Source organism: Symsagittifera roscoffensis, chromosome 5 (genome assembly GCF_963678635.1).
Source record: "Symsagittifera roscoffensis chromosome 5, txSymRosc1.1, whole genome shotgun sequence".
Lineage (NCBI taxonomy): Eukaryota > Metazoa > Xenacoelomorpha > Acoela > Convolutidae > Symsagittifera > Symsagittifera roscoffensis.
In genome coordinates, this window is record NC_087066.1 from 24,256,039 (window position 1) to 24,270,003 (window position 13,965).

The 13,965-nt window shown below is 35.1% G+C and overlaps 1 protein-coding gene across 1 annotated transcript in view; it reads right to left on the minus strand.

The window, feature by feature from the left end:
• LOC134847010 (zinc finger protein ubi-d4-like) overlaps positions 1-13,965 on the minus strand; it is a 601,556-nt gene that overhangs the window by 438,100 nt on the left and 149,491 nt on the right. The window lies entirely within an intron of this gene.

Consider the following 13,965-nt stretch of genomic DNA (forward strand, 5'->3'; position numbering starts at 1 on the left):
AAGGCTAAGATAAGGCTGATTGCATCAGCGCAGAGTAATAATTGTTTTGAGCTGTAATTTGAGTCGTTTAAAAAACATTTTTAATTCGAAAATCTAATTCAAGTTAAAAAATGCAATATAACTTTTTGTTTTTATCAGGGGCGGATCTAGGATTTTCTCGAGGGGGGGGGGGGGGGGGCGTTTTTAGTTTTTTCAAAATTTTATCGACCTTTTTTTAAGTCGACTGATTAGATTTTTCAAGCTCTCCCTAAGCACAGTTTAGTCCCTGTATTGGCCAAATTTTCTGCCCCGCAGGCAATGTTTTGAAAAACAGTCCAAAAAAGGCGTTTTTAGGCACTTCTTAAAAAATTTTCACCAAAATTTCCCACCTCAAAATTAGGATATATTGGCGGCCAAGGCACCTTTAGAAAAACTTTAAGGTCGGTCGGCCAAAAATGAGTTTCCTAAAAAGTACCAAAGGGGGACCCATTGGGTCGGCAGGGGGTCGAATCCTTGAGGGGGAGGCGTATGCCTCCCACCACCCTCCCCCTAAATCCGCCCCCTGGTTTTTATTGATGAGAGCAGAATTACGTAAGAATCAGCTGGAAAACTTACCTTATGAGCGTAAGTCCGGGGTTAAGTTGTGATCAAGTATTTGTCTTTTTATTTTTTATTTCTTGTGAATTCCTGCTGGTAGGGGCTCTTTCCTTTTCGAAATAAATTTATAATCAGATTGTGACAAAACTCTATCTCGTGACGGGTCGCTAGTGGGATCAATGACGAATCGGAGGATGAAGTCATCGTCAAAATTTTTGACGTATTGGATCAATTTCTATGTGGTATGACAGGTAATGTATGTGTAGCTTTCAATGTGTCTTATTGGTTGATTCTAATTATATTATCTTACTGGTTTTCGACTAAAAGTGTTTTATTTTCTACGTTTGCCTTTTATAGATGATGTTGTCGTAGCTTCTGATTCAAAAAAAAATCGTTGATTGTCAACTGTTTTTTTTAATCGTGTAATATGTTTCTGATGCTTTCAAGTTTAAACCGTTGTGTTCTGGAAAGTTGAGTTCTTATCATTTGTTTCTGTTTATAGATTACAACCTTATTTTTAATTTGCGTTTTTGATCTGATATATCCTACTTTTTGCTTATGCTTTGCGATGACAAGGTCGTATCTAGAATCCTTAATTAGAAAATTATGAAGAGTTAGTGTTTGTTTGTTTCCTAAAATAATTTTTATAATAAGTGTTCGAATGATATAGGCAAAATCTAGATGCAATTTCTAATTACTAAGCTGTTAGTTCTTACGCTTTTTTGAGGTTATTCTAATCCCCGGGTTGTGTTGTCGTGGCAAGATAGAATGATTTCTTACCGCTCTCAAACGAATATGGCGTCCTTTATAATTATGTTAACTTAATCTTACTTAAATGGGGATTGATATGAGATCGAGGGTTGGAGAATAGTAAATCAATCCACAAGGTTCAAGTATAATTAGAACCCGATTAAATCGTTGGATACTATTTTGGTTCTAGCTAGTTCTAAGATTTGTTCTAGGGGTGGATCATTCAAGAGGTGGTTTCAAGTGAAGGATGAGTAACTGAACTTTTTCACTGTTTTGCTTAATTTAAATAGTTAGCTTGTAGAGAAAAGTAGAGTTGATCCTTGGGAAATAGAAATGGAAAGGAATGGAAAGTGAATCGAAGTTTGAGGTCGTTAGACACTATAATAAAATTTGTGATTAATTTTTTTAAGTGATCCAAAAAGGCCGTAACGATCTTGGTGTAAAAATAAATTAAAGTGAAAGTTTGAACAAAAAACAAGGATTTGGTTTTATGGTTGAAATTCAAAGATCCATGGGAAGCCTTGATGATCTGGGTTTAGTTGTATAAGGTTAATATTAAATTTAAGCAGGGATAAGCTTCGATAGAAAATGTTTGAGGTTTTTAATGATTTAAAAACGGTTAGAGAACCAAGAAAGTTCTTGGTGATCTTGTTTTGTGATTAAGTTAAACGATAGAGATTCTGTTTTTGAATTTAGATGAAGAAGAGCAAAATCAGTGATGGTCCTCGAGAAGCAAGGCACCAACAAAAAAATTCATAAACTAATTATTAATAAAGCTTTTTACTAACAAATTCTTAAGTTTTCTTTTTTTGAATTAATAAACATTGAAGTTTAAAAGTTTTTACAAAACTACTGCCGATTTGAAGTCTTAAGATAGATATAGATTTTTTTTTGTCTGAGCATTTATGTGTAATATTAACTGGTTATAATATTTAGAAAATACGGCTCATAAAATCAACTTTACGGCTGTATTTTTTGCAGTTTATATGATAATGAATGAACACTTAAGGAGTAAATTTGAAAATGAATAATCTTCTGTTTTTTTTTGCTTTGTGATGCGGGAATTAGGTCTGCCGTTTTTTTTGTGACCTGATTTCGACTTTAGTTTTGATTAGACTTATCATCGAGTGGTGGGAACAAGCTAATTCTACTTTCGATTTGGTTTAACAATTGTTAAATTTTGTTTAAAAAAAATTGTATAACAATTTATTAAACAATTGTAAAAAGAAACCAGTACTGACTTTAACGCCTCTTTTTTGCAGTTAGTTGGTACATCGACACAATCAACCTTGACGATTCCTCAATAGTAACTAGTTTTAACAGTGGTTGAACACTATCTGAATTTTTCTCTTTCATTCACCTATACCAACGTAAAGAATAGCCTAACTCAATGGAAAAGTACCGTTGGAGACTGCATAGCAGTGGGCTATTTGAACAAACAACAAAAAAATTACCTTAAACACCGACCACGCTTTTTCACCGAGTTCTTTAAAATTTAAATTAAGAAGCTTGCTAACCCAGTTCGAGACGAAGCCACAAACACTGGTAAACACTGGTAACATATTATCTTTATTGCCCAAATTGACTTCATTCTTTATGCAACGCCGTTAAAAGCGAGTTGCTCAACATCTCCCCAAAGAACAAACCAAATCAGGCAGCAAGCCTTGGAAACAATACCAAAACAAGGACTGAACCTCTCATAATCACACAGAGCGATGATAAGTTCTTATATTTTGATTGTGGTAAATAGAACAATTGAATTTTTATATTTGCAACAATACCTGCGCCGCTGGAGTTGCACTTTCAGTCCAAAATCTGTCATCGCGATGGAGCGTTTTCAACGGCACCAGATGTCTTCTACCACGTTTATACCTTACACGGTGTGATCGAAAACTCATTTATACTTATGGTGGACGCTCTGCTGCCGTGCAAGTTTCAAAACACGTATGATTAAATTTTTTAACTGCTTAAAGAAACTCGGAACTAAAATTATTGTTGATTTCGAAGCCGCTGTTCCCAACGCCATCGAGAAAAAGCAGCCTGATTGCAGAAAAAATTCAATTCTGTTTCTTTTACCTGGGCCAGGCAGTTTGGCACAATGTACAAAAAACTGTATTTCCGAGCAAGTACATAGGCGTTGATGAGTTTCGCTTAAACGTCGAAAAAACGATTTGCGTGGCAATCGTTCGCGTTGACGATCTAGCAATCGCATTTGAAGAGCTCAAAAAAGGGACCTTCAGAGGAGTTTCAGAGTCTAATGGAAAACTTTAAAGACGCCTATTTCTAAGCCTTTCGAGGGAACAGACGCGTCAAACCAAAGTTTGACATTGCCGATTGCAACGTTTTCAATTGGGTGCTCAGCGCAGAACCTTGTACGATTAATCCATTGGAGGCATGGAATGGCAGCATCAGTAGATTCGTGTCGACAAAGCACCCATCCTTCCCCAAGCTCATCACACATTTCAAAGAAAAAAAAGCCGAACCTAACGGAGAGACGAGGATGGCTGGTGATGGCGATATTATCAGAAAATTGAAGCCCAAATATTCACTCGCCAATAGAAAACTCGAGTGCCATTGAGCAACTGGAGCAAATTTATTGCAATCGAGTCCACATACAGACGTATTTAAATTTTTGAACCATTAATGCACATATTTTCTATAGTTTTTTGCCTAGCAAAATTGTTTTGATCTCGAAAACTTGTTAATTGCCCTCTGATTCTAATCCAATTGGAATAGTATTTAGGTTTTTCTTCCATCTAGTCTCTTTAATCTAGTTTGTTGAATCACTTTTGGCTGAATTGCCTCAGTTTGTTTTGGTTGCGCTGTCTGTATTTAAAATTGGCTGAATTGTCTGTGGCTGCTTTGCCTGCAAATTGCATTTTTAAACATACTTTTAGTTTTTATACCGTTTTTAAGAACAGATGATTATTTTATAACTCCTGTTAAAAAATTAAGAATGTTGTAAGAAACAACCCTGCTTTAAAAAGAAGCAACAAAATAAATTAAAATTAACCCGTCATTCAAAAACGCGCCAGTGAATTGTGATAACAACGGATGCTCTGAAAGTTACTACTCCCTCAGGCATATCATCATCCGTATTCGTCTTTATAATTGGGTTCAGCAGCGGTTGACCGGCCATGAGCTGAACAGATCGGGTTTTGCCCTTTCAATCGTAGATAAATTGTCTGGACTAAATTGACTTGCTGAATGGCACAGTAGGAAATAATTTTTAACTACTGTATTAATTTTTTATGATTACCACCACTCAGTAAAAACACTACAACAGTAACATATAAGGTGCACAAGAGTTAGCTCCTTAAAAATCTGCTTCAGAGCGATTGTTTGAAAAATCTGATCGCAAAAAAAACGTGAAGTACGAATTTTTTTATTTAACCATGCTAAAGCTAAACTATGGATCAAAATAAAATAAAAAATCGGTTTTGGGCTGTTTTTGTGTTGAATCACAGAGTACTTCTGTGAATATTCCTCTTCATTCGTCGGATGTCATGAAGTGATATGCCTGTGAGAACTTGGTAGTCCAGTAGACCACTGTCTTGGCAGCTATCCTCACAGAGTAATGAGAGTCGGGTACTAGGTCCTGCAAATGAAAGAAAAGGCCAGAACTCAATTTCATAAATATTATCAAATCTAATCAAAGATAATTAACCTGTCACTTTTACCTGATGTATTAACTTTTTTAATCTCTAAAAAACTTTGAATGCTAATTAAATTTTAGCCAAAGTTAAAAAAAACAAAATAAATGATATTCAGTCAAGTTTTCAACAACAAAAAAACTTGAATTTTTAACCAAATTATCAAAAAAAAGATGATTTCATTTTAAACAAAATTTGAACAATTAACCTGATATAATTTGAACCAAAATTTGAACCAAAAACTGGAATCGTGAACGCATCTATTAGAAATGAAAATTCTTCTACTTCTCCATAATTGTGAATACGATAAGAGCAGGGGCGGATCAGGTTTTTCTCGAGGGGGGGGGGAGGGCAGATTTTCTAAAATTTTGTCTAACTTTTTTTTTTTGGTTGACCAAATTGATTTTCTGAGCTCTTCCAAATCACTAAAAAGACTCTATTTTGACAAAATTTTCTGCGCCGCAGAAAATTTTTATTTTGAAAAAGTCGGTCAAAAAAGGCGTTTTTTAAGCATTTGACCAAAAAATCGCGTTTTTTTGGCGCGCGCTCCCCCTCAAAGTTAGCATATTTTGGCGCCCAAGGCGCCTTTAGAAAATTTATGGATCAGTCAGCCGGAAATTGCTATCTCAAATTAATGCAAAGGGGATACACTTTGGGTTGGCAGGGGTTCGAATCCCTGAGGGGAAGGGGGCGTCCATCCCCGCCCCCTAAATCTGCTTACGCATAAGTAGCGCGAAATAAATCGCGCGTTAATTGTCCCAAGTTGGCTAAAATGGCAATCTTTAAACCCCCATAACTTTACGAAAAATGATCACAGGTAAAATATCTTTCCAAATTTGAGCTCAGGACAACAATACCTTTCGAATGATGTAAAAATGGCTAGTTAAAAAGTCGAAATTTGTCTGAAGAAAAAAAAACCCACCCCGAGCACAAATATTCCGTCACTTTCGTATCGAAAGTCGGAACAATAATAATCATAATAAACATAATCATAATCATAATCATAATAATAATAATCATAATAATAATCACATTCATTATACTAAGGGGGAGAACAGAGGGGGAGGAGAGAGAGGGGGGAGAACAGAGGGGGAGGAGAGAGAGGGGGAGAACAGAGGGGGAGGAGAGAGATAGGGAGATGAGAGGGAGGAAATTATTACAAGGTCATATTTTTGACGTTCAAACCAATCCACTAATTTTGAAATTGTTTTTACACCTTGTACCTATTATTTTTAGTTTTTACTTTACCAAGTGTATCATGAAGATTCGAACACCGTATAAAACCAATTTGTCCAAATACCAAGATCCGTAACAAGAGAGCCAGAACTTTCATTGATTATAGAAAATTTTTATAGTGAAAGTGAGAAAATTCGAAACTAAGAGAAACTGATTTTCTCGCTTTTCTTCTGCTAAAATTCGACCGATTTTAGCTCAAAAAATTTTAAAAGCTAAGAATTTTGATTTTTTAAAACTGGTTTCAAAACATTAATGATAGCAGTTAGTTATTCTTGACAACGCCTTGATATGGCGATGGCTTTGGATTCGAACTGAGGCAAAATTTGAAAGGCGCATCAAATTTGAGGACATTAAGGTAAACAATATAATTGATTTGTTTCGACTGAATCAATCAAAATAGAAAAAACAGCTAAACCAAACCATCAAGCTGTAAAGAAGCTCAAGATGCTAAAAAAAGTCCTCGCGTTCTTCTGGATGACCGATTTATATAACAATATGTAAAACAAAATTGAAAGTGAAGTGAATCAAAATCAATGAATTAAAAACAGAATGGAGTTTTTATGAAATAACTTTGTTACCGCAAATAGAAATCATTTTCAAATTCATTTTCAGAAGTTTGGGATATTTTTTTAAAATACAATCATTTACTTCAAATTATTTTGCTGCACTTCTGAAAATGTTATAGAAATTAATCTCCGACTTTTTTACCTATACCAACTATACACACTCATTCACCTATACCAACGTAAAGAATGGCCAAACTCAATGGAAAAGTATATTCGGAAACTGCATAGCATGAACAAACAACAAAAAATTACCTTAAACACCGAGCACGCTTTTTCACCGAGTTCTTTAAAATTTAAGTTAAGAAGCTTGCTAACCAAGCTCGAGAAGAAGCCACAAACACTGGTAAACACTGGTGAACACTGGTAACATACTATCTTTATTGCCCGAATTGACTTGCTTCTTTATGCAACGCCGTTAAAAGCGATTTATTCAACATCTCCCCAAAGAACAAAACAAATCAGGCAGCAAGGCTTAGAAACAATACCAAAACAAGGACTGAACCTCTCATAATCACACACAGCCGTGATACATTCTTATATTTTGATTGTGGTAGTTGGAACAATTAAATTTTTACATTTGCAACAATACCTGCGCCGCTAGAATTGCTCTCTCAGTCCAAAATCTGTCATCGCGATGGATCGTTTTCAATGGCACCAGATGTCTTCTACCACGTTTATTCCTTACATGGTGTCATCGAAAACCCATTTATACTCATGGTGGATGCTCTGCTGCCGTGCAAGATTCAAAACACGTATGATTACACTTTTTAACTGCTTAAAGAAACTCGGAACTAAAATTATCGTTGATTTTGAAGCCGCTGTTCGCAACGCCATTGAAAAAATGCAGCCTGATGCAGAAAAAAATCGAGTCTGTTTCTTTTACCTGGGCCAGGCAGTTTGGCACAAGGTACAAAAAACTGTTTTTACGAGCAAATACATAGGCGTTGATGAGTTTCGCTTAAATTTCAAAAATTGATTTGCGTGGCGATCGTTCGCGTTGACGATCTAGCAATCGCATTTGAAGAGCTCAGAAAAAAGGGTCCTTCAGAGGCGTTTCAGCGTCTAATGGAAAACTTTAAAGACGCCTATTTCTAAGCCTTTCAAGGAAACAGACGCGTCAAACCAAAGTTTGACATTACCGATTGGAACGTTTTCAATTGGGTGCTCAGCGCAGAACCTTGTACGATTAATCGATTGGAGGCATGGAATGGCAGCATCAGTAGATTCGTGTCGACAAAGCACCCATCCTTCCCCAAGCTCATCGCACATTTCAAAGAAAAAAAGCCGAAACTAACGGAGAGACGAGGATGGCTGGTGATGGCGATATTATCAGAAAATCGAAGCCCAAATATTCACTCGCCAATAGAAAACTCGAGTGCCATTGAGCAACTCGAGCAAAGTTATTAAAATCGAGTCCACATTCAGACTTATTTAAATTTTTGAACCTTTAATGTACATATATTCTATAGCTTCATGTCGAGCAAAATTATTTTGAACTCGGAAACTTGTTATTTGCCCTCTGACTCTAATAAAATTGGAAAAAGTTTTGATTTTTCTTCTATCTAGTCTCTTTAATCTAGTTTGTTGAATCACTTTTGGCTGAATTGTCTCAGTTTGTTTTGTTTGCGCTGTCTGTATTTAAAATTGGCTGAATTGTCTGTGGCTGAGTTGCCTGCAAATTGCATTTTTAAACATACTTTTCGAATTAATTAGTTTTTATACCGTTTTTAAGAACAGGTGATTATTTTATAACTACTGTTAAAAAACTAAGAAGGTTGTAAAGAACAACCCTGCTTTAAAAAGAAGCAACAATATAAATTAAAATTAACCCGTCATTCAAAAACGCGCCAGTGAATTGTGATAACAACGGATGCTCTGAAAGTTACTACTCCCTCAGGCATATCATCATCCGTATTCGTCTTTATAATTGGGTTCTGCAGCGGTTGACCGGCCATGAGCTGAACATATCGGGTTTTGCCCTTTCAATCGTAGATAAATGGTCTGGACTAAAATGACTTGCTGAATGGCACAGTAGGAAATAATTTTTAACTACTGTATTAATTTTTTATTAATACCACCACTCAGTAAAAACACTACAACAGTAACATATAAGGTGCACAAGAGTTGGCTCCTTAAAAATCTGCTTCAGAGCGATTGTTTGAAAAATTTGATCGCAAAAAAAACGTGAAGTACGAATTTTTTTATTTAACCTTGCTAAAGCTAAACTATGGATCAGAATAAAATAAAATATCGGTTTTGGGCTGTTTTTGTGTTGAATCACAGAGTGCTTCTGTGAATATTCCTCTTCATTCGTCGGATGTCATGAAGTGATATGCCTGTGAGAACTTGGTAGTCCCGTAGACCACTGTCTTGGCAGCTATCCTCACAGAGTAATGAGAGTCGGGTACTAGGTCCTGCAAATGAAAGAAAAGGCCATAACTCAATTTCATAAATATTATCAAATATATTAATTAACCTGTCACTTTTACCTGATGTATTAACTTTTTTAATCTCAAAAAAACTTTGATTGCTAATTGAATTTTAGCCAAAGTTAAAAAAACAACATAAATGATATTCAGTCAAGTTTTCAACAACAAAAAAAACTTGAATTTTTAACCAAATTATCAAAAAAAATATGATTTCATTTTAACCAAAATTTGAACAATTAACCTGATATAATTTTAATCAAAATTTGAACCAAAAACTGGAATCGTGAACGCATCGATTAGAAATGAAAATTCTTCTATTTCTCTATAATTGTGAATACGATAAGAGCAGGGGCGGATCTAGGATTTTCTCGAGGGGGGGAGGGCAGATTTTCTAAAATTTTGTCGAACTTTTTTTTGGTTGACTAAATTGGTGTCTGAGCTCTTCCAAATCACTAAAAAGACTCTATTTTGACAAAATTTTCTGCGCCGCAGAAAATTTTTATTAGGAAAAAGTCGGTCAAAAAAGGCGTTTTTTAAGCATTTGACCAAAAAATCGCGTTTTTTCGGCGCGCGCTCCCCCTCAAAGTTAGCATATATTGGCGCCCAAGGCGCCTTTAGAAAATTTATGGATCAGTCAGCCGGAAATTGCTATCTCAAATTAATGCAAAGGGGATACACTTTGGGTTGGCAGGGGTTCGAATCCCTGAGGGGAAGGGGGCGTCCACCCCCGCACCCTAAATCCGCTTGTGGATAAGAGTGTAATCACCTTCAGCTTCGCTTGGCTCTTTTGTCCAGGTGTGACAATCAGTGGCTCCTCAGTTGTGTCCTGTGACTGGTGCAACATCACCACTAGAATGAACTCGGAGATGTCCAGACCAGCCAGAGTGCTCCACTGCACTATCACCTCAGTCGGGTCCACGAAGATCACCCGCGTCACCTCTGGAGTCCAGCCTATGCTGCTGCCTGAAACACGCAAATTAACTCAATATTCATCATAATAATAGTCATAATCATGGTCATTAAAATCATCATAAACATAATAATCAAAATCATGACAAAAATAACCATAATAATAATCATAATAATAATCATAATAATAATTATCATTATAATCAAAATCATAATCATAATAATAATATAAAATAATCATAATAATTTTAATCGAAACAAGACTGCTCGTATCAGGGCGAAGCCTTGAATGTTCCGACTGCCTCTTAAAGTTTATGGAGCAGCAGTAATAACATAAAAAAATTAAATGAAATAAAATGAAATGACTTTTTTTTTCTAAAATTTGAAATTTTTTATGAAAATCATCCCCCCACATGCCATATAAAGTATAAAAAGATAGATTTCGTTCCTTGTAACAAATCAATTGTGGCAAATAAGCTTCGTTCAACCAATTTGGAAAGATTTCTAAAACGGATTAAATCTCCGCTTACGCATTAATAGCGCGAAATATATCGCGCGTTAATTGTCACAAATTGGCCAAAATGGCAATCTTTAAGCCCCCGTAACTTTACGAAAAATGATCACAGGTAAAATATCTTTCCAAATTTGAGCTCAGGACAACAATACCTTTCGAATGATGTAAAAATGGCTAGTTAAAAAGTCGAAATTTGTCTGAAGAAAAAAAAACCCACCCCGAGCACAAATATTCCGTCACTTTCGTATCGAAAGTCGGAACAATAATAATCATAATAATCATAATCATAATCATAATCATAATAATAATAATCATAATAATATTCACATTCATTATACTAATGATAATCATAATCATAATAACCAATATCTTTTTGCTGTTTTAAGTTTTCAACCTGTCAAAAATTGATAAAATATTCAAAAAAGCCCCAATTTTTTTTCAGTTTTTTTGTGTTAAATACTAAATAACTTATGCGAACCTACCCGGGTGGAACTCCATAAACCAAAATGTTTATCTTACAATTTCATACACCGAAAATGTTTATCATACAATTTTATACATCAAAGTATGGAAAAATGCTAATCATACAATTTACATACAATTTCAAAAAATCATTGAAAAAACATTCAAACTAGTTTCTGCGGCTATTTGAGCCAAAAAATAGTCTGGTGATGAAAAAAAATGTGTTTCTTTTTTTATAGAAAAAAATGGTTATCATACAATTTCCAAAATGCATGCATAACGTAGTCCTGGATACACAAAAATTGAATTTTTTTTCCGTTTCTCCGGATAACTTTTTTCAAACCGGCTACAAACTCCTATTTCTTTTGTATGGCATGTTTATATATGCATTGATCAATGTCTGATAATTTGAAAATTTTAATTTTAAAAAAATTCATCTTTGAAAATTTTTACCAAAATTTAAAAGTTTGATACTTTCATATATGATTTGTGAAGAGAACTCTTACTCAATTCAAGTCGTTTCCAATGCATTGTAAATGCCAGACAATCAACACTTTGGTGACTCTAGTTTTGAGTAAACCATGGTTTTAGTCACTTGTGTTCGATCACGAACACATCCCTTAAATTTACAGAAATAAAACTTTCGAAAATTACTCTTTTGGTTTATGAAAAAATGCTTGTCCTACAATTTCCATGTACAGAAAAATGCTTACCTTAGAGTTTTCTTAACATTTTCCGTATCTATGGAATTGTGCAAAATTGTATGGTAAGCATTTTTTCATACTTGAAAATTGTAGGACAAGCATTTTTGGTCAACCCGGATATGTTTAGTGATATATTTTGAGTCTGGTAATCCATGAAAAAGAGCAATTGCGGAACAATAAAAATTATCACTATTGAATAAAAAGATCTGTTTTCGAGCGCCTCAGTTCTTTTTATTAAATATTTTGAGCAGATACTCGCAAGTTACGTTGATGTTCCTGTAGTGTCTTGCTTTTGGCTCCCACTTATTAAGAGACAAAAATCTTACACAGAGTTATGAATGCGTATCACTCACCACTTTTGTGCAAAAAAAATTGGTTCGGGGGTTCAATTTTTTTCTCAATCATTCTCAAAAAATTAAGAGAAATAGTTCAAACGTTTGAAAAAACGTGAGAAGCCTCAGATGAAAACTAAATAGTTTCAAGAGAGCAGTTAACAAAAATTAGAGAAAATTTTTAGAAATTTCCCATATATTGCAAACCTTATTTCAACTGCTTCTATCGAGACAGAGAGAGAGAGAGAGAGAGAGAGAGAGAGAGAAGAGAGATAGAGAAAGAGAGAGGTGTGAAGGGGAGGGGAGGAGAGAGGGGGAGAACCGAGGGGAGGAGAGAGAGAGTGGGAGAACAGAGGGGGAGGAGAGAGAGGGGGAGAACAGAGGGGGAGGAGAGAGAGGGGGAGAACAGAGGGGGAGGAGAGAGATAGGGAGATGAGAGGGAGGAAGTTATTACAAGGTCATATTTTTGACGTTCAAACCAATCCACTAATTTTGAAATTGTTTTTACACCTCGTACCTATTATTTTTAGTTTTTACTTTATCAAGTGTATCATGAAGATTCGAACACCGTATAAAACCAATTTGTCCAAATACCAAGATCCGTAATAAGAGAGCCAGAACTTTCATTGATTACAGAAAATTTTTATAGTGAAAGTTAGAAAATTTGAAACTAAGAGAAACTGATTTTCTCGCTTTTCTTCTGCTAAAATTCGACAGATTTTAGCTCAAAAAATTTTAGAAGCCAAGAGTTTTGATTTTTTTAAAACTGGTTTCAAAACATTAATGATAGCAGTTAGTTATTCTTGACAACGCCTTGATATGGCGATGGCTTTGGATTCGAACTGAGGCAAAATTTGAACGGCGCATCAAATTTGAGGACATTAAGGTAATCAATATAATTGATTTGTTTCGACAGAATCAACCAAATTAGAAATAACAGCTAAACCAAACCATCAAGCTGCAAAGAAGCTCAAGATGCTAAAAAAAGTCCTCCCGTTCTTCTGGATGACCGATTTTATATAACAATATGAAAACCAAAATCGAAAGTGAAGTGAATCAAAATCAATGAATTAAAAATAGAATGGAGTTTTTATGAATTAACTTTGTTACCGCAAATAGAAATCATTTTCAAATTCATTTTCAGAAGTTTGGGATATTTTTTTAAAATACAATCATTTACTTCAAATTATTTTGCTGCACTTCTGAAAATGTTATATAAATTAATCTCCGACTTTTTTACCTATACCAACTATACAGACTCATTCACCTATACCAACGTAAAGAATGGCCAAACTCAATGAAAAAGTACATTCGGAAACTGCATAGCGTGAACAAACAACAAAAAATTACCTTAAACACCGAGCACGCTTTTTCACCGAGTTGTTTAAAATTGAAGTTAAGAAGCTTGCTAACCAAGCTCGAGAAGAAGCCACAAACACTGGTAAACACTGGTGAACACTGGTAACATACTATCTTTATTGCCAAAATTGACTTGCTTCTTTATGCAACGCCGTTAAAAGCGATTTATTTAACATCTCCCAAAAGAACAAAACAAATCAGGCAGCAAGGCTTAGAAACAATACCAAAACAAGGACTGAACCTCTCATAATCACACACAGCCGTGATACATTCTTATATTTTGATTGTGGTAGTTGGAACAATTAAATTTTTACATTTGCAACAATACCTGCGCCGCTAGAATTGCTCTCTCAGTCCAAAATCTGTCATCGCGATGGATCGTTTTCAATGGCGCCAGATGTCTTCTACCACGTTTATTCCTTACATGGTGTCATCGAAAACCCATTTATACTCATGGTGGATGCTCTGCTGCCGT